Raw genomic sequence first — 22,208 nt, 5'->3', positions numbered from 1 at the left:
CTAGGTGTTCCCAATCAAGAAAAGAGCTTATTAAGAAATTAAACTACCACTCTAATATAGTTGGTAGGTAAAGCTTGAGCTTCTACCTATTTTGACATATCGTCGACTGCTACTAGGATGTATTTGTTACCAAAAGAGCTAGGAAATGGGCCCATAAAATCAATTCCCCAGACGTCTAAAATTTCACATGAGAGCATATAAGTTTGAGACAATTCATCATGTTTAGAAATATTACCTGTTCTCTGGCATCTATCACAAGAAGCAACATACCTGTTAGCGTCCTTGAACAGTGTGGGCCGATAAAAACCTGATTCAAGTGTTTTATGTGTTGTCCTAGTCCCACTATAATTTCCTCCTGTTGGTATTGAGTGATAGTGTTCCAAGATTTTACTCACTTTTGATTTTGTAACACACCTCTGAATTACTTGATCTGCACATACATGAAAAATAAAAGGACCCTCCCAAAAATAATTTTTCACATCGATAAAGAATCGCTTCTTTTGATGATGGGACAACCCTTTTGGTAGATCTTAGCAGCTAAGTAATTTGTGATATCTGCAAACCAAGGGAATTTATAATCGGTTATAACCAAGAGTTGTTCCTTAGGAAACGAGTCATTTATCTCATTCTCATTAAGCTCCTTGAGATGTGAATTCTCTAGTCTGGAAATGTGATCTATTGCAAGACTTTCAGCTCTCTTCTTATCCTAGATTTCCAAATCGAACTCCTAGAATAATAAAATCCATCTTATAAGTTGAGGTTTTGCATCCGATTTAGTTAGGAGATAGCGAAGAGTTGAATGGTCAGTGTAAACACCAACTTTAGATAATATTAAATATGGTCTAAATTTATCGAATGCAAAAAACCACAGCTAGCAATTCTTTTTCTGTAGTAGTGTAATTTTCTTGTGCGTCTTTCAACGTCTTGCTGACATAATAAATTGGCTTAAAATGCTTGTCCCTTCGCTGTCCAACAACTACACCTACTGCAAAATCGCTCACATCACACATTAGTTCAAAGGGTAAATTCCAATCAGGTGCAACCACAACCGAGGCATTAATTAATTTTCCCTTAAGAGTATTAAATGCTTCTAAGAATTCTTGACTAAAATCGAAAGGCACATCCTTTTCTAGCAAATTCGTTAAAGGCTTAGCTATTTTGGACAAATCTTTAATAAACCTTCTATAGGACCCAGCATGTCCTAAAAAGCTTCGAATAGCCTTAACTGAACTAGGGAAGGTAATTTCTCGATGGTTTCAATTTTTGCTCTATCAACACAATCCCTTCTCGAACCATAAAGTGACATTTTTTTTCCAATTAAGCACAAGGTTTGTTTCCTCACATCTCATTAAAACTCGTTTTAAGTTTTTAAGACAACTATGGAAAGAATTACTGAATACCAAGAAGTCATCCATAAATACCGTCATAATGTCTTCTACAACTTCATCAAAGATGGCTAACATGCAACGCTGAAAATTAGTAGGAGCATTATGTTGGAACGTCGGCACCCCTACGTCGTAGTGAAAAAATAAAACATCCGGTGATCCTAACCATGGATCCATGTGTGAGGAACGAATCGACGTGAAATAAAGGTTTTGAAATTACCGAATCTTTATTCTGAGTAGACACCGACACCTCAGCAACGAGTAATCTGATCTGCTATCGAACCAAGCCGCAATCTATCGTGACTCCGGCCTCTACGTAATCAACCCAGTTGACAATGAACGGAAGGAATCCCCAAAACTGTTTTGGAAAAGACTTTGCTTTGACGGCTGCTAGACCCACCAAGCAAAGAAAAAACAGGATTTTATAACTATTTTTAGGGTTTCTAGAAATTAAATAAATATAACAATATTTTTAAACCAAAAATTATAATTACATTAATTAATGATTTCGATAAACTATATATTTATTTGAATTTATATATGAACCAAATTCAAGTTCTCATTATGTGTACAACAATGTTGTACATATAATGTATTCGATATTTGATTACCAAATTAAATTAGTTCTATAATTAATTTAATTTAAGCGACAACCAAACACAATATCAACTATGTTTTATTCCGTTCATTTCAACTATAGGGTGTGACCTTGTAGGTTCTTGTCATGTTAGTAGTAATACTAGAACGATTCCAATGTTACAAACAATGAGTGGCACCTAGCAATGCATCATTGCTACCTAAGTCAGAAGAAATCATGATTCGACATAACCTTTTTATGATTAACCTTTCATGCAATAATCCTTAAGTCCTCTATCTCTGGATTGGACACAAGCCATGGAATAGTCACACTTCCATAGTCCATTCCATGTTCCTTAATATCTTAAGTAGACTATGATATACAAATAAGTGTGGCATCTCATATCAGCTTATTTGAGCATGGCCATGCATTTCTAGTCTCACTCAATCAAGTGGCCTAAGATATTACTCCCATTATGTAGGAGGGACTTATCCTATATCGATCAACCTCTACACAGATCGTGGTATATCCAACATCAGCCTTTATAGAACAACCAGTTATGGTGTACGTTTGACTGTATCAAAATATACAACTCACGATGTTGGGATTATTATGATCTCAAGTCTGAGGATCATATGCATATTAATCACTATGAGTAATGTTATGACAATTACATAATAATCCAAGAAACATACTCATAACGGGTCAGTCCAATATGTTGTTCTCTAACACATATATTCATGCATCGATTTTGACATTTCATATCAATGACAACTTTTTATCATCAATCAACTACATGTTAGTCTTAATGCATTATTGTTGTCAAAGCCAACAATAATACTTGACTAAGGACCTTTTAAGAATAATCATATTATTCTCAGGAAATTATTATAAAACAGTTTATTTATACACACAGAAAAGAAATTGAAATAATAATGGTAACGCCTTATATTAATAAACATGATAAATCAAGTATGTTATTACAACCATCTCATGATTGATCTTTGGGCATACTCTAACATATTACATAATCCAAAAGGCATTCTTCGATAAGCAAAGTACCATATGGACATGTAAATGTCGTTTTTTCTTGGTCCTCATGAGCTATCAGGATTTGATAGTAGCCACAGAGTCCATCTAAGAAGCAATAATACATATGCCCAATAATCTTTCCAACATGTGATCTATGAATGACAGAGGAAAATGATCTTTTCTCGTGGCATCATTCAACTTCCTATAGTCAATACAAACTCTCCATCCCGTGACTGTTCTTGTTGGAATCAACTCATTCTTCTTGTTGGCTACAACAGTCATGCCTCCTTAGGAACAACCTGCACAGGACTCACCCAAGTACTATAAAAAATAGGATAAATAACTCCAGCATCTAGAAGTTTAATTACCTCAACCGTAACAACTTCCTTCATGTTAGGATTTAGCCATCTTTGAGCTTGCACACATGGTTTGTATTCATCTTCCATTAAATTTTATGGGTGCGAAAAGGACTAATCCCTCTCATGTTAGAAATTTTCCAAGCTATAGCTTTTTTATGTTCCTTCAATACTTTCAATAACTCATCTTTCTCATTTGGCTTTAAATCTGAAGCAATAATCACTGGTAACGTAGAATTGTTTCCAAGAAACGTATACTCTTGGTGATTTGGTAAGTGCTTTAGTTCCAATTTGGGAGGTTCTTTAATAGAGGGTTTCAATTTCAATTCCTTGATTACCTTAATGTCCTCATACTTTGTCTATCTCAGTGAAGACTCATTAGAGTCTAAATCGATTTTCGTCTTACCTATTAAAGCATCATCGCCATCGACCTCCTCTCCTTGAACCAGACACAGTTCCAACGTGTCCCTATGAATGATTTAATGTAATGAATCTTGAATAACATGATCAATTGTAACACCCCAAATTTTGGGCCTAGAAGAAATAGGTTTTGAACAAGGGAATAGTTAGGAGACTACACATAAATATTTACTTGTGCAAGGAAGTGACATAAATGAATGTCTACTTCAGTGGTTAAGTGGTTTACGAGTGTTTGGAAGTGTTTGAGAAGTCAGAGGTTCAAGCCTTGGCTTATGCAAAATTTTTATTTTAAGTGAATAAAAGCATTGGATCTAGATAGTAGGTTCTTAAATATTTTGGTTAAAATATGATACAAAGGAGTTGTTGGTCTAGTGGTAAGGGGCGTGTGGAGTGTACATGGGGTCTAAGGTTCGAGTGGTGGCGCATCAAAAAGGGAGTATTTATTTTGCTGCCTAATTCGTGTGGGTGGTAGAGTTGGATAGAAATACTGCTAAATAGAGTTTGAACTGGTCATAGAGAGAATTGAGGAGGGATATTTGGATAGATTTGAGGAGAGAATATTGGGATTTGGGGAGGTTGTTATTGTGGGGAGATATAGGTTGTTATTGTGGGGAGATATATATCATCTCATTTGTTCTTTGTTCTCAATGGGAGATCGGCGAGGTTTTCAAGGTTTTCGTCGCTTTTTCCAACCTACATTGCTTTCATTCCTAATTGGTGGTGGTCGAGGTCGATTGGTACATTGCCTGGGAACCAAGGGTGCGATGATCATTGATTTTTGGAATAAGAATGTTCGAAACGAAGGGAATCTGCAAATCGCATCAAGTGTGTAACCACCCCACTGTAATTGTAGAACGGCAAAAGCAGAAAAGCCAAAATACGACGTTTGAGACCACACGAGCGTGCGATCGCTCGTGTGGTAAGCCAAACCTGCGAATCATGGGCGATAGACTGTAGGGGCCTCCATGAGCATTTTCATACGGTTAGGCCGTAATGGGCCACGTTGGGCCAGAATGGGCCGTGTGGGCTGAATGGGCTTGTGGGCCCTACACAGATGAAATCCATGATTTGTGGCAAATAATGGACTGGGCTATGTAAATCTCATATCCGTGGCGAAATCTGGGTTGAACGGGCTGCACGAGCGTGTGGGCCCACTTAGGCCGAGTAATGGGCCTTGGGCCTATTTACACTGTTATGACCATTTTGATTACCTGAGTCGCTCGAGGCGACTACAGACCTTTCGAGAGGTTGATAAATAACCCAAATAACCCTATAAGATAAAATGACCGAAATACCCCCATAGGGTAAAATGATCGAAATACACTCATAGGGTAAAATAACCAAAATACCCTTATATGGTAAAATGACCGAAATACCCCCATATCATAGAATTACCAAAATACCCCCATAGGGTAAAATGATCGAAATACCCCCTATAGGGTAAAATGACCAAAGTACCCCCATAGGGTAGAATGATCGAAATACCCCCATAGGGTAGAATGACTGAAATACCCCAATAGGGTAAAATGATCGAAATACCCCCATAGGGTAAAATGATCGAAATACCCCCATAGGGTAAAATGATCGATATACCCCTATAGGGTAAAATAACCAAAATACCCCCATAGGGTAGAATAATCGAAATACCCTCATAGGGTAAAATGACCGAAATACCCCTATAGGGTAAAATAACCAAAATACCCCCATAGGGTAGAATAACTGAAATACCCCTGTAGGGTAAAATAGCCGAAATACCCCTATAAGGTAAAATGATCGAAATACCCCCATAGGGTAAAATGATCGAAATACCCCCATAGGGTAAAATGATTGTTATACCCCTAAGAGATGAAATGACTATTATGGCTTTATGTTATGTATGACTGATTTGCTCTATGATATGTATGACTATGATTGAGCATGACATTTTGCATACACATATGATATTATGTCACGATATATTACATGGGGATGGGTTGTTATATTTGGAGGAAGTGTACTGTACTGATAAGGTTGTACGAGTCGTCCAAGATGACTGTGGACCTACAAATGGTTATATGTCGTTTATTTTACTGGCAGCTTTACTGCAATACTGTTTAGTGCCACAACCGGTGCTAATCTTGGTGTGTCTGGCTGGGTGGGTCAATTTTATCCCCACATGGTGTGTTTGATGGGATGGAGTGGTGTGTAGAGGCTGGATTGGGTAGGATTTCTAACTGCATATCTACACTGATTAATGATTTTGTATTGTTACTGCATCGATTAATGATATTACATAGTGTTCATTGCATGACTGGTATCTGTTATTGTTATGGGCCAAGGCCCCACTGATAATATTACTGAAATTGGGCAAAGGCCCTATTGATTACTGGCATTGTGATGGGCTCAAGCCCAATCGTTTACTGTTACAGGAAAGGGCTTAGGCCCACACTATACTGGATTGTCATTGTAATAGGCTCAGGCCCAAACTGTATTTATCTACTGCTTAATTGACTGTTTGCTTATTAGGGGATTATACACTGAGTTTTCATAAACTCACCCCTCTGTTTAACTGTATAGGTTATCCCCAGTTGTAGGCGGGTTGGTGCTGCGAGGGACTCGGAGGTGGCCACACAACTGCAGCTGTTCTACACTTGCTTTTATTTAAAATTAAAGTTTGTGTTGGGTTTTGTTAATGTAATAAGGCCATTTATGTTTGTTTAAATTTTTAATTGGGCTTTTGCTTACTTATTTTAAACTACTAGTTTAGCAGAAGATAAATTTTCAAAATAATTATTATTTTCAAAGACACGAAATTTAAACATTAGAGTTTTCAAAAGCTTCCGCGATTTTAGATCAACATTTTATAACAATAGCAGATAACAATATAAACATTTTGACTAGATGATTTGTTAAATAATAAAGGGGTTTTTAAACCTAGAAACGAATTTTTACCAACGAGTTCAATTTTTGCTAAACACCTCAATGTGACACCGCCAGTTTTGGCCATAACTCCTAGGTTGGGTTTGGGGTGTTACATCAATAAAGTCAATAAAATAACAAGAACCATCTTGTTCTCTTCAAAATCGCATAGTATTATATATTTTAAAGATAATCTCTTTGTCACCTACCCTAAGCACAAGTTTACCATCTGTCACATCAATGATAGCCCTAAAATTAAAGGACAACCTAAAATTAAAGGCACCCCGACATCCTCATCCATGTCAGGCACAACAAAATCAACAGGGAATATGAATTTATCTACTTTTACAAGGACATATTCAATAATACCCCTAAGATAGTTAACAGATCTATCAGCTAATAGAATACTTATCCTAGTGGGTTTTGGGTCCCCAAGGCCAAGCTGCTTGAACATTTTATAAGGCATCAAATTGATGCTAGCACCCAAATCACCTAATGCTTTCTCAATGTATAAATTACCAATAAAATAGGAATAGTAAAACTTCCTGGATCTTTTAGCTTAGTTGGTAGTTTATTTTGGAGAATAGCTGAACATTCCTAGTTGAGTTCCACAGTGGATAGCTCTTCAAACTTCCTTTTATTTGTTAATAGCTGCTTTAAAAATTTTGCATATGTGGGCATCTGCGAAATAGCTTTAACAAACGCTAAGTTAATATGCAACTGTTTGAAAAGTTCAAGAAATTTACCAAATTGTGCATCCATGCGGTCTTTCTTCAACTTTGCTGGATATGGGACCGGTGGTTAGTAGTCTTTAAGCACTTGTGTTTGAATTTCTTTTGGATTTACCCCTCGTCATTTTCCTTATCAGATTACAGCTTCTTTTCAGGTTCAGCCAACACTTTTCCATACCTTAATGTAACTGCTTTCACATGCTCTTTTGGGTTGGGTTCGGTGTTACTAGGTAAAGTACCTTGCTGCCTTTCTGAACCAATTTAGAAAGTTATCCAATTTGATTTTCGAGGCCATGAATTGATGCTTGCTACTTTTTCAAAGCTGTCTCGGTGTTTTGAAAATGGGTCTCTAACACCAAAATAAATTTTGCCAACATCTTTTCAAGGTTCAGTTTCTTCTCTAGCTAATAGGGTTGTTGAAAGCCTAGAGGGGGTTATGGTATTTTGTTTCCTTGACCACCCCATGAGAAATTTGGGTGGTTCTTCCATCCTGCATTATAGTTATTACTATAAGGGTTATTTTGAGGTCTATAATTATTACCCATATAATTTATTTACTCATTCTCCATGCCAAGACCGAAAGGTAAATATTCTGGATTATTTATTCCTCCTCCATTTGCATCGCATTGCATCATCGGATGTACCTACAAAGAAACACATAAACCATCAAATTTTTTATTTAAAAGTTCTACCTGATTCAATAACATGGTGACTACATCTAAGTTGAAAACACTGGCTGCTTTCATCGGCTTTGTCCTCATAACTTGCCACTGATAATTATTCAGTGACATCTCCTCTATAAACTCATAAGCCGCTTCAGGTATTTTATTGTTCAGAGTACCACCGGCTGCTGCATCGACCAATTGCCTAGTTGAGGGATTCAAACCATTGTAGAACGTTTGAACCTGTAGCCGTATAGGTAACCCATAGTGAGGGCACCGTCTCAATAAGTCATTATACCTCTCCCATGCATCATATAGGGTTTCTAAGTCAATCTGCACAAAGGAAGAGATATTATTCCTTAACTTAGTTGTCTTAGTCGGTAGGAAGTACTTCAGTAGGAATTTCTCGGTCATTTGATCCCATGTAGTGATAGAACCTCGTGGTAAAGAATTCAACCACTGCTTAGCTTTGTTCTTGAACAAGAAAGGGAATAACCGTAGGCGAATAGCATCGTCAGAAATGCCATTTATCTTGAAAGTATCACAGACTTTCAGAAAATTAGCCAAATGAGTATTTAGATCTTCTTCTTGCAAACCATTGAACCGAACTAATTATTGTACCATCTGAATAGTGTTCGACTTTAGTTCGAAATTATTCATAGCAATGGTGGGTCTCACAATACTCGATTCAGCCCCATTCAGAGTGGGCTTGGCATAATCGTACATAGTACGAGGAACAGGATTTGGATTTGCAGCAATTGCAAGAGGTAGCTGATTATTCTAATTATCACCCATCTCCTCAGTAATAATAATGTCCTCTTGTTTGTCCACTATACGCTGTCGACTCTGCCTTGATTCTTTACAATTTCTGCGAGCTGTACTTTTAATTTTGCTGTCAAACAGTAATGGTCCCGACGGGTTTCTTCTAGTCATAAACTAAAGGAACCTGCCAGAAGCAAATAAAAGAAAAGAAAAATTAGAATGGAAAAATTAAACTAAAAATAAAAAATGGCTAAATTAATAAAAATTGAGTGTTCCTAATATTTTAGTCCTCGGCAACGGTGCCAAAAACTTGATGGTCACTAAACTAACTATAAATACGACTAAGGCAAGCGCACCTATCGAACAATAGTATAGTTATGGTGAGTAGGGAATATCGTATCCATGAGGACTAAAAGTACTAGTAATTACCATTTTTCTATTATTTAGCCAACAAATTGGAGTGATTGTTTTTAATCTAAAATTACTAAACTAATCTAACTAAGAACACAACAGAAAATGAAATAGGAAAATAATCGAAGATAACACATGAGATAGACAATACCTAGGAAAGAATCAACATAGACTTCACCTATTATTATGAATCCGATTTAAACGATTTATTCACTTGTATCTTGATCCGTAGAAATCCCCAAATTATGTTGATATCTCTTTCAAGAGTAAGAACAATTGACTCTAGGTTGATTAATTGAAATCTATTTCTAATTAAAACCCCTATTTTCATATTAACTCGATCTATGGATTCTCCTATTAGATTTGACTCTAATCTGATAGATTTATGTCGTCCTATTTCCAAGATTGCGTGCAACTCCACCCAATTATGCTAGATCTACTCTTAAACAGGGACTTTTGCTCCACTGAAATAAACACATTAAATTTGAATTAATATCTCAGAAATATTAAAACAATAAATAAGCATACATAATTGAGAATAAGAATCAAGTATTTATCACGTAAATTAGAAATCAAATAATAAGATTCATCATAGGTTTCATCTTCTCTAAGTATCTAGGGAATTTAGTTCATAATTTTGAATGAAAACATCTCAAAGTTAGCATAACTGCAAGACATAAAGAAACTCAATAAAACTTCAAAAAGCAATTAAATGGAGATATTTAATCTTGATGGAGATCCGCTTTCGAGTTGATTCTGATGGTGTTCTTCAAGTGTTCTCTTCAATCTTCTTTGAGTGCCACTTTAGATCTTTTTCTAATTGATATTTATAGACTTTAGAATGCTCAGAAAGCCTAAAAATTGGGTTTTTCTGCATATTTGAGAAACAGGGTGCAATATCGACATGGGCTGGCACATGGCCATGTGGCCAGCCCATGTGGCTCACTCGGGCATGTGGCCAGCCCGTATGGAAATGCCTAGGCTGTGTGGATCTTTAAAATAGCTTTATTTGCCCGATTTTTGCTCGTTTTCTGCTTCTTTCACTCCAAAATGCTCTCATAAGTTTAGAAACTTGAATTTAAAGGATTAGAGCACCAAATTCACTAATTTACATAATTAATCATCCAAAAATGCATTAAGAATGGAATTAAAATATGTTACTTTTATGACTTATCAGTGGTAAACTAAAAATAGAATTTAACTGGGAGAAGAAAAGCTAAAAATACGAGGCATAACTCTACATATCTCTACCTTGACTCATATTTTCACAACACCTTATTTGCCAAAACCCACCATGGGCTTATCTCAAACTATGCAGGATATGAACTGAGTCAAAGTTATGTTTAGAAGCTGGAAGTCTTCTAGTCTTCGATTTGTGCACTGCCAAATCAAAACTGGCCCAGGTTTGATTCCACGAACGCAGTGCTTTATCTTTTCAAAATCTGCATCCAAAAGAAAACCTCTCTTACACGAATCTGTCATACCATTTCCCCTCATATGACCAAGTTGTATATATGAAAGCTTATATCATATATGTTTGTATATATAGATGTATGGCTTATCAAAGGTTTTACCTTATAGAGTCTGCCTGAGGGCACACAACGCTCTTCAGCTAACCAACCAACCAACAACCAACTATAGCGGGGGTTGTTGTTGTTAAAGTGCCTAATAGTACCTTATGGTAGCTTCCTATTTCTCTTTTGATAAGGCCGATCTTCTATTATTTGCAAACTGGCCACCGATAGAAGTGACAACTGTTTTGGTTCGGCATCTGCTATTCTCGCCTTTCTTCATATACAATTTGCCAGATAGTTATTTTGGAACATTGATTACAAGTTAAAGAATTGGATGTGGATGTTAATTAAGGAGTAACACATAATTGGAGGGAATTAATAGAAAAAGATTTTAAATTACTGGATTAATTAAATTGAAATTAACCAAGATATTAAAAAACTTTGTAGTTCTTGTCCAAATACAAACATATTATTATTGCTACTATACATCTAATGAATCCAAATGGATTCTTATTGTCATTTGTGTAGAAATCTGAGTCAAAACCTTGTATTTGGCCTAATGGTTAGGGTGTTTGCCGTCTTAGGTGTAGCCTGGGGTCAAGTTGCACCACTACAAAAAAAAAAAACAAAGACAATTCTGAGTTATCATTTATTATGTATTTTTTGTTTTGAAATTAATTTTTTAGAAATACTTGTCAAATATTTTTTTAAGTTTAATTAAAAAATTAAGTAAATTTATTAGTTAAGTTATTGCTTATAGATTTATACTAATTTTAAAATTTTAGTATTTTCGAGTTTTATTATGAGTAAATCATGAATTTTTAATTCAAAATTTATTTTGATTTAAGATTTTTCATATGTGACCTAATTCAAAAATTTTCTTATATTTTGTAATAATTAGTGTCCATAATGATTATTTAAATATGTATTATTTATACTCATAATTATAATCTAATTTATAATTCTACTTGTATCTAAAAAGAAAGTATAATTTACAATATTGAGAAGTGATGAAAAGCTTTTTGCTTAAAATATAATTATTTGAACTTGGTGTTTGTCCTTTTAACATTTTTTTACTACGGAAATCATTAACTTGAATCTTGTTGCTCATCTAATTCTCTTTTGTTTTGCTCTGTTGTGTTGCAGTACTATAATTGCTCTGTGTGTCACTGTGATATGGACTTGTTGCTGTGGTTCAATCACTTATATTATCGATGGGTGAGACGGACCTACACTCTGTGAGGTTGGGTCTATGTACTGCCAGTTGCGTCAAGTATTCCCTTCGGATGTTGTGCTTGCGTCCTAACTTGATGGTTTACATGTAAAGATGAAAATTAAAGGGAATGGGTGAGCTTTGACGTTCAGTGTGAGTCCATTTACAACAAAATCAATGTAATACTTATTAACACACATTAATTAACTTTGCATAGAATAATAAAAGATAGCAATTCATTTCAGAATAACGGTTTTTCAAATATAACTGTCGTTGATATATCAAAATTCACAACATCATTTTTCAGGATAATCAAATTATTAGATTTGCGACTATAATCATATTCCATGCATATAAAGACATGTATAGACTCACACATATGTATCATAGCATAATTTTCCAAATTTGTATGCACATGATTTAAATGAGGTCATACAGTTCTGGATTTTAAACAGTATAATTCCTACCCCACCGCTACACACCACAATAGGAGTTCCCCAAAGCTCCTCTACCTTTACGCCACGGTGTGGATAAACCATTATTGGTTCGCAGATAATAACTATCATTTTGCTGTAGATACACAACAAGTCCTCGCGCTTGGAATCCACCTTTGACTGTGGATTCACAATAGTACCCACAGATGAAATCTGCCTTTGGTTGTGGATTCACAACAAAAGTCCTAGAGATGAAACCTGCTTTTGGTTGTAGATTTTATAACATAAACTCATAGTTGGAATCGACCTTTGGCCACAGATAGAATTTTCCTTTGGCTAGGGATACACAACGAATTGCAATTAAGAATTGTCACATGGTTATGCTCTACACTTACCATTTTTTCTATCTTTACAAAATGAAAACTATTAAACTCATTAAGTTAATTTTTTCTATTTCCAAAATTTGATGGGCCAAAAAAAATTAGCATATGTGTAATGCTATGTTAATTTGCTAATTCCACATATTACTTAATGAAAATCTAGTTAAATAAAAGATTCCATCATTGTGCTCCCAATTCCCATATGGAAGATCAAACTTCTTCCTAAAATTTACTATTACTTAACAATTACTTTAGAAAATTTCTTTAACCATGCAAATTAAAAATATTACACCATGAATTAGAGATAAAAATAATGACCAAAAAAATATTAAAATAGATGAATAATAAAAAGACGTTCATTTTTTAGAAAAAAATATAATTTATTTTACCTCAATATTAATTAAGGATGAATGACGATCACACCAATTTTTCCCATGTATATAGCACTTCAGTTTTTGTGCGGAACTGACACCCAGCTAGGTTATAATAATACAATACCTCATGGTAGCTTCCTGATGCTCTTTTAAATCCAATAATTTAAACTCTTTTTCTATTAAATCCCTCCAAATATGTGCTACTCCTTAATTAAAATCCACTTCCACTTCTTTAACTTGTAATCAATGTTCTAAAATAGCTTTATGGGAAATTGTATATCAAGAAAGGCAAGAATGGTGGATACCAAACCAAAGCAATTGTCACTGCTATCGGTGGCTAGTTTGCTAATAGTAAAAGATCGATCTCATCAAAAGAGCAATAGGAAGCCACTGAGAGGTACTGTTAAGCACTTTGACAATAATGACCCCCCGCTATAGTTGGTTGTTGGCTGGTTGGTTGGCTGAAGTGCATCTTGTGCCATCAGGCAGACTCTACAGGGTAAAACCTTTGATAATCTATACATCTATACATATGAAGATATATGACATAAGCTTCCATATATACATGCATATAGATTTTATAGATCTTTCAGTTTTATTTTTTCAAGCAAATTATATTTCTATGTTGGTTGGATTCTTAAAATACAACAACTCAACTAAAAAATACTTAGAAAATGGGGGAAAACAACTAGTCTTCTATCATTTTTATCCTATTCTATGTTGTTGGGTTCAAATTTTAATACTAGATTGGATCAAATTCATATAGATTGATACAAAATTTTGATATTTTATGTCAATTATTTTTATTTTTCTTTAATTATTTTTATATTTTATTATTCTATTATAAAGATAATTGTCTTCTATCATTTTTATCCTATTCTATCTAGTTGGATTCAAATTTTAATACTAGATTCTATGAAATTCATATAGATTGATAGAAAATTAAAAATATTACACTATGAATTAGAAATAAAAATAAGGATTAGGAAAATATTAAAAGAGATGATTAATAAATAAAATTCAAAAACGTTAGTTTTTTAGAAAAAAAAGTATAATTTATTTTACCTGAATTAATCAAGGATGAATGAAGATGACGCTCATTTTTCCCATGCACACAACACTTCAGTTTTTGTACGGTACTAACACCCAGCTGGGTCATAATAATACTACACCCATCATGATTACCAACCATTTCTTATTAATGTAAAACTTTCATTATATTTATTTACTGCAAAACATAAAAAAAGGGTTAGTTAATTATAGATAATTAAAAAAAAGAGCTATCCAAACTCTAGTCCATAAACTACCTGTTGTCAAGCAGGCTTTAGTATTATCAGTAAAGTTCAAAGTTATGGGCCTTTGATTATCTATATTCGTGTTTTACTATGTATAATTGTTATATTTGAGTCTATAATTCTATCATACACGTTTGTCAGGTGTGGGTTCTATCTAATTTGTTTGTGTTTTCTATTGGTTTGATTCTATTTGTAATTGCTTGTTCATGTATTGTATTAGATTTTTACTTATAAAGTCTCAAGAAAAAAAAACATACCTCTAATTTGATAGCTGAAATCTCACTACCATTTCGGTTAACATTAGAAATGTTAATATGCTAGGTCAGGTTTGAGCTGGATCAGTGTATGGTATCAATATCATACATAGTTGTTTAATCCAAGCTTGACATGTGCTTCGAAATTAGTGTGTCCCACCCATACTTGTAAATGGTTAATCTAAGCACATTTAAATTTACCAATATATATTAAATCTCCTAAATTTCTAGTGGACCTTCAAGCTTGGGTGAGTAGTTTGGCCATTGAAAGTTCCATTAATATAAGACAATACAATGCATAGCAGACCACGAACCAAGCAAAACAAGACAAAATGCAAAGAGAAACTAAACAAAACCCACACAAGCCATATGCACATGGTGGGAGACAAACCCACACATCGCAAATGCGAATAATGGCACTCAAACCCAAGGCTTTAACGCGGCCACAACCTTTGGCAACAATGCCAAGGCCTTAGTGGCAGTACTAGTGGATCTTGATTTATTGTTTCAGGTTTATCAACATTTTCAAGTATTTTTCACACATATATATTTGTAGTTTAATTTTTTAAAAATAAAATATATACCATAGACGCAAATATATCTAAATTACATACTATAAATACACATACACATATAAATTTTAAATTTATTAATTAAGTTCTATAATTTAATTTAACAATTAAATTTTTAATACAATTATAAAAAATAAAAATTACTAAAGAAAAAAATAAAAGAATTGACATAAAATATCAAAATAATGTATCTATAACACTCCGAAATTTTTATTTTTGTTCTTGTGAAGTTGTGACACAACTGTGTATCTGCTTCAGTGGTTAAGTGTTTTGGGTGTGTGAGAGATCCCAAGTTCAAACCAGGACTTGGGAAAATTTCGGTATTTTTATGAATAAGCCCTATCTTTGGTCAATAGGCTTTTAAGTAAAAGTTAGCAAATAATTAACAAAATGGGCCTGCTGGTCTAGTGGATAAATGGATTTTTGGTGTGAAGGAGGTCCTATGTTCAATTCTTTGTGATGGTGTGGAGATAGTATTTTTGCTCCAATTTAGGCTAAGAGTTGTGTTGGGGAAAAATTTTGAGTAGTTATGTTTTAGTGGGTTAATAGGGAGTAATTTTAAGAGATAATGAGGGAGAGGTTATCAAAAAATAATTTGATTATCTTTTTGTTGCATAAAAAAAAGGAGAGTTTTGGTTTTCTCTCCAATTACCCAAACTTTTTCTGACGTTTTCTTCTTCTTTTTTTCCTCCTCTGTCGATTCTTTCCCCTAGTTGCTACTGAAATTTCCACTATTTTTTCCCCTTCCATTTCTTTCTTTATTTTCCAATTGATTTGGTTGTTCATCATTGGTTGCGTGTGTTTGGTTAGTAACAGTTTTGTCTATTGTTAATCGTTCTTGGTTAATCTCTGAAAGGGGGATTCCTTTTTGGTGTTTAGGAGTTAATCAAGGGGCTGGTGGTTTTGAATCGACGCTGTGATTATGCAAAGTCGTGGTTACTCAAGCGAGGTAAAGGTTTTGTTAGGTTTCTAGTCAAGTTCCTTCCAAAATTGGTTGATTAAAAATTAATTAATTAATTAATCTGGAGATTTGTTGGTCAATTTTTAGGTTCTGGAGGCTTAGGAGTGCTTATGCATCAGAAACGATACCAGGTATGTACTCGAAACACAGAAAATGGGATTTGGTAAAAAGCCGAAATTGCTTGCTGTCAAGAAATAAGAGAAAATAATGTGAAAAATTGTAGACAAAGGAAATAAGGGTGTTATAAACTTGGAAATCAACATTCTACACTAAAATAGTTTTGGACAGCAGCAATAGTCTAACTTTGAAAAATCATCAAAAATAGTGAAAATTGAGTTAAAGGTTGAATAAGATACGAAATTAAATTTTATTGAGTCTAGTTTTCATGGAAGAAATAGTGTAAGCAATGAAATTGTAAGTTATGAGATATAATGAATTTTGTGAGACAATGTCAGAATAGGTTTGGGTTCCCTATTCTGACTTTGGAAAAAATCATCAAAAAATTTAAAAAATAATTACGGGATTAAATTTATATGTTTAAATCCCTAACGAGTCTATTTTCAAGAGAAACAAACGAAAACATCATTCGAATTCCGTACTAAGAGATAAATAATTTTTAGTAAGAATAGGTTGAAACTGTCAAACAGCAGAATCGGGATAGATTTGAAGATTTTACTGTACTTATTTGATAAACTATAAAATCTAAAAATTTTATGGTAGAAAGGTATTTGAGTCTAGTTTCAAAAACATCAAGCGGATCTTAATTTGGAATTCTATAGCTCAAGATATAAATAATTTAGGGACAATGACTCAAGTAGACAGTTTTGAATAAACATATAAGTAAATAGTGAAAACATGTATGAATATTTAACTAGCATGGGTTACATTAAAAATGGATCACATGGCCAAGGAAAATTTGGGCCGAGTGGGCCACACGGGTACACACGGGCGTCTGGGCCCATTTTTACCAGAATATTTCTAAGGTTGCACAGGTTACCCAAGTCGACTGTGAACCTACTGTAAGGCCGGTAAGCGCTACTTAAACCCCTAAATGTGTGAAATTGAGTGAATGATATCTGTACTGAGTATGTTAATATTGAACCGAATATATGTACTGAAATTGCGTAATAGCATATCATCCATTGTATGTTGCATTGCATTGGGTTAGGGGTTGTTATTCGGAGGAAGTGTACTGAAAGGCTTTAAGCCTAATTTACTGGCAGCTCAGCTACAAACTACTTTTTTGTGCCACATTTGATACTACTTGGAGTGTAGGGATGGGTGGGTTGATTATATCCCCACATGGAGTATAGGGTTGGACGGAGATGGTGTGTAGAGGCTGGATGGGTAGGATTTTGCTACTGCATAACTGCAACTGCTACTGATATTGTGATGGGCTAAGGCCCTACTGCACTTTTGACACTGTACTGAGATGGGCTAAGTCCCAAACTGTCACTGATACTGAAAAAGGCTTAGGCCCAAGACTGTTCAACTTTGCACTCTGAATACTGATTGTTTGTTTGTTTCTACGGGATTACACACTGAGTTTATGTAAACTCACCCTTTTTGTTTCATGTGCACAGGTAATCCCCAGACTTAGACGGATCGGTGCGACAGAGGACTTAACGGTGACCGCATAAATTTTTGGACTTCATGGTTTTCAATTTATGTTTTATGATTTAATTATTATTGGTTATTTGGATTGTAATTTAAGGACCCTCTAGGCTTTGGTTTTAAATTTTGGGTTTTTATTTATTTATTTTACTTTATGGATTTATACCTGCTGGTCGTAGGAAATTCGATTTTCAAAAAGTGAAAATAGTTTCTAAACGTATGATCAGTTAGACTGTTTTACTAAAGCTTTCGCATCGAGGGATGTTTCAAACAAATGTTTTAAATGAATAAAGACGACTTCCTAAGTTCTAACAAAGGTTTAGTAAAGATAATAACATGGAATGTTTTCAACGTAACAAAAGGTTTCAAAAACACTATCGTGTGACATTGCCAAATATGGCCATAACGTCTACGCTAGGTTTGTGGTGTTACAGTATCAATCGATATCAATTTGATACAATCTAGTATTATAATTATAATCCAACCACATAAGATAGGATAAAAATGATAGAAGACTAGTTGTTTTTCCCTGTTTTCTAAGTATTTTTAAGTTGAGATGTTGTATTTTAAAAATCCAACCAACAGAGAAATATCATTTTTTTGACAAAATAAAACTAAAAGATCCATAAAATCTATATGCATGTATATATGGAAGCATATATCATACATTTTTGTATGAATAGATGTATTGATTATCAAAGGTTTTAGGTTTTAGCCTGTAGAGCCTGCCTGAAGGCACACGACGCTTTTCAACCAACCAACCAACCAACCAGGAACCAACTATAACGAGGGGTCATTGTTGTCAAAGTGCCTAACAGTACCTCTTGGTAGCTTCCTATTGCTCTTTTGATGAGGCCGATATTTTACTATCTTTAGAGTGGCCACCAATAGTGGCAACAACTGCTTCGGTTCGGCATCCACCGTTCTCGCCTTTCTTAATATACAATTTCTCAGTAAGCTATTTTATAACATTGTTACAAGTTAAAGAATTGAAAGTGGATGTTGATTAAGTAGCACATATTTAGAGGGAATTAATAGAAAGAGTGTTTAAATTATTGGAATTAACCAAGATATAAAAAAACTTCGTATTTCTTGTCCAAATACAGACATATTATTATGACTAATAAACATCTAATAAATCTAAATGGATTCTCATTACCATTTGTGTAGAAATCTGAGTCAGAATCTTGTGTATTAGCCTCAGAGTGTTTATTTTCCCAGGTGTGATCCGAGTCAGCATCTATTATGTAACTGCTGTTCTGAATATAATTTTTTAGAAACACTTTTCAAATATTTTTTAAGGTTAATTACCAAAAAAAACATTAAGTAAATTTATTAGTTTAGTTAATGTTTATAGATTTATACTAATTTTAAGATTTTCAGTTCACTTGAAATTTTTAGTGTTTTCAAGTTTTATTATGTGTAAATCATGTATGAACTTTTAATTCAAAATTTATTTTGAGTTAAGATTTTTCATGTGTGACCCTATTTAATTTTTTTCTTATTTAAGTTCAAATATATTTTAATTATCAATTTTATTATATTTTGTAATAGTTAATTCTGATAATAATTATTTAAATATACATTATTTATACTCATAATTTCAATCTTATTTATAATTATACTTGTATCTAAAAAAACTATAATTTACAATTTTTAGAAGTGATTAAAAGCTTTTTGCTTAAAATATTAAATATTGCTAATCTAATTCTCTTTTCTTTTGCTCTGTTGTGTTGCAGTACTATAAGCACTATGAGTGTCACTATGATATGGACTTGTTGTCTGTAGTTCATTTACTTGTATTATTGATGGGTGGGACAAATGTACACTCTGTGAAGGTGGGTCCATGTAATGGCAGTTGCATTAGGTATTCCCTTGTAAAGCTTTTGAGGCTTTCTGGGTATGATGCTGCTATTTGTGTATCAAGGTGGCATCATAGTGGCAAAGTCCCTGGAGGTATGCTAATAAGCCTCTGAATCCTAAATTTTCCCAAGCTACTTTCGATTCCTCTCTCTCTATATATGCATAAGATGTATAAGCATATTTGTATCAATTTGTTTGTAGATGATTTCATACTCGAATTTTTTATTGTCTAGAAGATGGAAAATTGGACTCATTTTGAGATTATTCTTTCTAGATGTCTTGTATATGGAAGAAAATCTATGCATCATAGTTTTTTTTACCTTGATTGCCCGTATTGGATATTTTATCCCTACCATTCATGATGAAAAGTATTGTTATATTTTGTGTCATTCCTAGGTACCCTTTGGGCAAATGGTTTTCATTTATGTATAAATTAGTAAAAAAATATTAATTTTGACAAAAACCAATTATGACAAATATATATGTAGGTGATCATCAGTACATTGATGCGGTCAATTATAGCTATTGAGGATAGACCCAATTAAGCAACAAACAAGTAAAAAAATAGCAGAAGAAATTGAGAAATTGAACACACAAATTTAACTTGGAAAAACCTCTCCAAAGAGATAAAAGACCATAGACAAAGATAATTTTACTATATTGGCAAAATAATGAAGAGTATAAAGATGGAGATAAAAACTAAACCCCGAAACCAGAAAAACAAAGAACCATCAAAACGGAAAAAAATTCTCCGAAAGTTTTATGAGTTCTAATCTTTAATGGGTGTATTCTCTAAGGTTGTAAGATAACCTATTTATAAGCTAAATTCATAGGTCAAATAATAATAAAATAAACTAGACTAATCAGAGTTTGATTGAAACAAATAAACAGAATTTAACTGAATATTGGATTCATACGAAAGAATATTGGATTCACTACTAGTTGTCTATGTTGGTTCCATGACTCAGTTCAAACAATTGCCTCAACTTATGGTTGAAGCTGCTAGGTCGTCTCTCGAGCAAAACTCGATGATGTTCCCTCTATGGAGACCACTTGCTTATTTGCAAGCAAAGTGCTACTCTGACACGACATCAGCAGCAATTCTTCTTCTTGCCATTAGCAATGCAAAGGACATTTAAGGAGGTTGTAACCTTCCTTTCAATCCGAATTAGAACCAAAACGTGTGACGCCTCAAAATTTCTAATTTCATTATTGTGAAAATATGACACAAATATATGTCAGTTTTAGTGGTTATGTGTTCTGGGAGTGTTTGGAAGGTCCCAAGTTCAAGCCTTCGCTTGGACAAATTTTGGTATTTTGAATGAATTAGGCCCTACTCTTGTTTAGTAGGTTTTTATTTGATTGTTGGGTAAATTACATCAGAATGGGTCTGCTGGTCTGGTGGTTATCGTGTGTTATTATAGTAGAGGTCTTGTGTTTGAATCCCTATGCAGGTAAGGGAATTATTTTTTTTGCTCAGATTTCGGGATAGAGTTGTGTAATAGGGGGATTCTGGTAGTGGATGTGTAGTGGGAATTAGAGGAGAAGATTAAGGGATTTTGGGGGTTATCGGGATTTTATTTTATTTTTTTCCCATAACCGAAATTTGACTCTCTTTTCCAAAAAAAAATTTTGTCGTCTATTCTTTTCCCTCTCCTCTTGCTGAAATTTTCTGAGTTTTTCCATATTTCTCTTCTTTTTCTTCTTCTAGATTTTTCTCTAATCCATTTATCTTCCTTTGTTTTCACAAGCCGTTAGTGCTCTCTTAGTTTCGGTAAGTGTTTCTCTTCGTTTCTGTCATTAATCTCTTAACGACTAAAGTGATAATTTTTTTTCTCTGCGATTTGGGCGTAGGGGGAGGCTCGGACTGGTGTATTCAGTGTTCTCGTCTTAGCAATAGTTAAACGGAGGGTTATTGTTGGTGGTAAGTTGGGTTTCTGTTCGTTCTTTGTTGTCAATTCGCTTGTAAATCCTTTAAATTGATGTTGAGTATCTTGATTATAGGCTTTGGAGTGCTCGGGGACTATTTTAGCATCAAACAAAACCAAGTGTGTACTCGAAACGCAAAAAAAAAAGGATTCGGCGAAATGCCAAAATTGCTTGCTATTTGGACAGAAGCCATAGGCTAACTTTGAAAAATCGTCATAAATTATGGAAATCGAATTAGAGAATTAAAAAAATATGGAATTAAAGCTTATTGAGTTTCGTTTCTCATAGAAGAAATAATATAAGTAATGGAATTGTAAATCGTGAGGTATAATAAAATTTGTGAGACAAGGTCAGATTGAATTCGGGTTCCCCTGTTCTGACTTTGGAAAATCATCAAAAATTGGAGAAAAATAATTAGGGGTTAAAATTTACATTTTTAAATTATTAATGAGTCTACTTTCAATAGAAATAAATGGAAACATCATCCAAATTTTGTACTAAAAGATAATTAATTTTTAGGAAAGAAGGGACGAAGCTGTCAGACAGTAGAACAGGGGTAAGTTTGAAGATT

At 33.9% G+C, this 22,208-nt stretch overlaps 1 non-coding gene and 1 pseudogene across 1 annotated transcript; both read left to right on the top strand.

Annotated features, from left to right (window-relative positions):
* The first annotated feature begins 8,320 nt into the window (after positions 1-8,320).
* Positions 8,321-8,427, top strand: LOC121215003 (small nucleolar RNA R71). The gene has a single exon (XR_005910738.1). It is a non-coding gene; the product is annotated as a small nucleolar RNA R71 (small nucleolar RNA).
* Positions 8,428-13,570: 5,143 nt separating this feature from the next.
* LOC107907927 (uncharacterized) overlaps positions 13,571-22,208 on the top strand; it is a 32,701-nt pseudogene continuing 24,063 nt past the window's right edge.

The sequence above is a fragment of the Gossypium hirsutum genome, chromosome D02, assembly GCF_007990345.1.
Source record: "Gossypium hirsutum isolate 1008001.06 chromosome D02, Gossypium_hirsutum_v2.1, whole genome shotgun sequence".
In the NCBI taxonomy this organism is placed as follows: Eukaryota; Viridiplantae; Streptophyta; class Magnoliopsida; order Malvales; family Malvaceae; genus Gossypium; species Gossypium hirsutum.
Note: the sequence above shows the minus strand (reverse complement) of the source record. Positions and strands in the feature narration are given on the sequence as shown.